General features: G+C 40.8%; 1 pseudogene; it reads right to left on the reverse strand.

Annotated features, from left to right (window-relative positions):
* Positions 1–569: 569 nt before the first annotated feature.
* LOC149178079 (cullin-3A pseudogene) lies at positions 570–1521 on the reverse strand (annotated as a pseudogene).
* Between the last annotated feature and the right edge of the window lie 2173 nt (positions 1522–3694).

Genomic DNA, 3694 nt, shown 5'->3' on the forward strand with positions numbered 1-3694 from the left:
ACCCATTGAGAGATATCAAATTACAGTTCATACTGAGGTATGCAGGCCAATATAAATTGTATGCTGAGATCCTTGATCATAGGACATATCCTTCAACTGCATCTCTTTGATCTCCATCAAGTGGAGTCCAGTAGTGCAAATTTGAACAGTTTTACTAAGTATGCAAGCACTGTTAAGTGCACCAAATCCAGATGACCCTCTTTCTGAAAACATTTCAAAACACTGGAAGACAAATGAAATTGAGGCTGTGGAAACAACAAAAGAATGGATAAGGCTGTATGCAAGTGGGGCTTGGCATTCTACATCGATTCATTCAATAGTACTATTCTAATGTGGTATTTGTGTGAATGAACAGGCCTTGTATGAGTGGGCCATCTTGCAGATGACCCACTTACACGAAGCCACAGAGAAGTACTTATTCCAGTTATTTCCAGTGTGTGACTACTTTCTAGTCCAGATCAAGCTTTCGATATTACATCTTTCTCTTTGATCTCGGATGCGAGGAGAGTTGTTGTGCATTGGGACATTCACAACTATCGATGATGACATGAATAGTTGTTCTTCCATCTCTACGTCTTATTTCTACCTCTAGTGCTGAGTGGTTCTTTTTTTTTTTTTTGTGCAGCCACTGTTCCTATTTTCACCTTGTAAAACTTGCTGGTGAAACTGTCATTGAACTGGAATGTATCTTTTTCACCTATATCCCTGCCCATAGGTTCTTTACGCAATACATTTTCCCTTTACATAGGCAAGAGATTGCAAGCACCTTTTCAGGTCTGCAACTAGGATATCTGATGCCTGTTCAATTTCTTTATAGCTCAGACAATCTGCTGAATTAAACAGCATTAGAATACACATCTGATAAGTGGAAACATTAAGTTCATGTTTCCTAGATTTACCAAAGGTTGCTTTTAGGTCTGCAGTTCCCATGTTAGTCTGCCATGTCAATCTCCGACCAGTGTGTGTGTTGAGATAGTATCCCCTAAACCTTTCACACACAGCCCAGATTTCTGTGGGCAGGTTGCAACATGCACCTGGCTGTGTTGGCCATGAACCTGTTGTGAGAACTTGCACGGCCAAAGTAGGCTCTTCGCTGACTTCATTGGAGCCAGCCAGCAATGCATTGAAGCCTTGCATAGTGTCCCTGGAAGTCTTCATATCTGTAAACATACCTTCCAACTTCGAAGTGAACTGATAACCACATTCTGTCTTCAATTTCACAATTAGACTCCTCTCAGCATCATCTGAAACAGTTTTCCCTTGTCAAGTATTACTTCTACATCCTCTTCGCTGACTCCTTTTAGACCCTTCCGAAGTTTATCATCAACAAACAAAGAAATATATTCTGGTGACATTGTATTCAAATTAATAAAGAATTCAAATGATGAATTCAAAGCATTTTGGAAAGTTTTATCATTGCTAAATGCCATGCTAATAATTTTGTCATACTTATCAAGAAGGTGTTGCACAAAGTCAACTGAATCTTTCAGCGTCTCTGGAGTTCCATGAGTACTTGTTCATTTTTCACTTTGTTGCACAGGTACTTGTAAAAAAAAATGTCAAAGCACACAGAGAATGCAGCATGCACGGATTGAAGCAGTTGAGAATTGGTGGTCTTTTTGGGATAACAAGAGACACCTTTAGAAGCTGAATTACCTTTTAGATGGTGGTTTACAGTGGAAGAGATTGTTACTAAAACCAATCCTTATCCCCAAAGCTTGCAAATATTCAGTTCCATATGATGATGACAGTAGACTGGATGATGGAAGGCTTATTTATGACTGCACCACAGAAAGTAGCCAAAACAAAAAGATCAGAGTTGCAGCGTCTCAGGGTTGGATGTATTGCATTGGTTGTTGTCAAGAACATGGAAAAGTTAATCAGCGGATGGTGAGAGTCAGCCAAGCAACTTTAATTGAGGCGTGATTCATGGCGAGGTGGCAGAGACGTGTGCTGGCCCATGCAAACTGTTGGTCTCCACTGCAGTGTTTAACTATTTGTTCTCTGCTTGTAATCTCATCCATCAAGCACGCTGAAGTTTAACTGTCCATCACTACCCGTTTTCAATTTCCTTCCTGAGATGGCTGAGCACGCGTGTCGATTGCACCCACCGAGCGCTGTTTGAACTGGACGAGGGTGGCCAGTTAGTTGGCCACCGATTTTTTTTAATCCGACCATCTCATTCATTCATGCAATGCTTAGATTAGATTCATGCAAACAGAGGAACAAGTTTAGTCACGTACCTACAAGTCGTGCATGGTTGCTTTGCTGCATGCATGTGTTGATCTTCATTTGCTGCATGCATGTGCTGATGTAGTTGCATGGTGGCTTGATTGATGATTCATGGCTGTTTTTTTCTGTGCAGGTGTCCTCTGGACGGATCCAAGCTTCAGACAATTGTTTCCACGTTCAAATCTGCACGTTCAAGCTGCTGCTGCTGCATTGTCACAGAACCAGAACTTGTTTTCGCCATTTCTCCCAAACGGAAAAGTGGATCGATCTGAAACTTGCTGAGCATGTTTCTATCATCATGATGCATCTCCCATAGCAAAATCGTGATCAATGGATGCACGGATTTCGAGAAAAATGGAAAATGGCTGAATATTTCAGAGATCGATTTCTCAGAAACCGTGCATCGGAACCGGCTGAAACTACTTGGGTAGGCTACTATCACCCATATGCATCTCCCCATGAAACAGGTTTTGAAACAGATGCACGGTTATGGAGAAAATGCAAAAATGGCTGATGGTGATGGAGGCTGATTTCTTGGAAACCGTGCATCGGAATTGGCTGAAACTGCTCAAGCATGTTGCCATCACCCTTGTACAATTCCCCATAAAACGGTTTGTCAAATGGATGCATGGTTTTCAAGTTATGGCAAAAACAAATTTTGTTCTATGGATTTTTGCCTCAAGGCTTTTTGCAAATGTTTGCATGGAACGAAAAACTGAGCTTGGGCTATGATGCAGGTATGGAGATGATGGAGGAGGAGTTGGAAGATTGCATGAGGACTTCTGAACCCTTGAGGAAGCTACCGTGTTCGCCAAACCACTTTTTGAAATCCATGTCTAGTTTCCCACAATTTCTACAGGAAGTTCCTGTAGAAGCACAATGAGAAGCACAATGAGGTGGAAAAAATGATGGAGAAAGGCAAGGGATGGACACACAAGTGCTTGTAGGCCTAATCAATAGATTCCCACCATTAGATTCACTTTTGAAATTGAATTTGGCTCGTCCAAAGGTTATACAGAATGTTTCCTGTAGAAATACAAAGCTTCTTGTAGAAGGCACAAGAAAAATTCCTTTAACCTTGATTTGAGTGCTCCTCCTGTCATGAAACATCCTTCTTGCAACCTGCAATGTCATTGCTGCAACATGAAATTAGTCAATGGAGATTAGCTTTATTTTTTTCTTTTTCTTTTTCTCTTTTTTTTTTTTTTTGAAAAACAACTAGGGCGCCTCATGGAGGTTTTCACCCTAATTGCCTGCCTTGGGCGCCTCCAAGGGAGGTTTTCACCCAAAGATCTTATTCTCTTTTCTCTTTTTTTTCAACCCATTGACCGCCTCATGGAGGTTTTCAATCAATGAGCCAATCTAAGTCGCCTCTGAGGAGGTTTTCACCTTAGATTTCTATTTTCCTCTTTTTTCATTTTTTCTTTTTCTTTTTTCCTTTTTTTTCTTTTTTCTTTTTTCT

This window comes from Pinus tabuliformis, chromosome 4_1 (assembly GCF_031772625.1).
Source record: "Pinus tabuliformis cultivar Carrire ecotype Pingquan chromosome 4_1, CPIR1, whole genome shotgun sequence".
Taxonomy (NCBI): Eukaryota; Viridiplantae; Streptophyta; class Pinopsida; order Pinales; family Pinaceae; genus Pinus; species Pinus tabuliformis.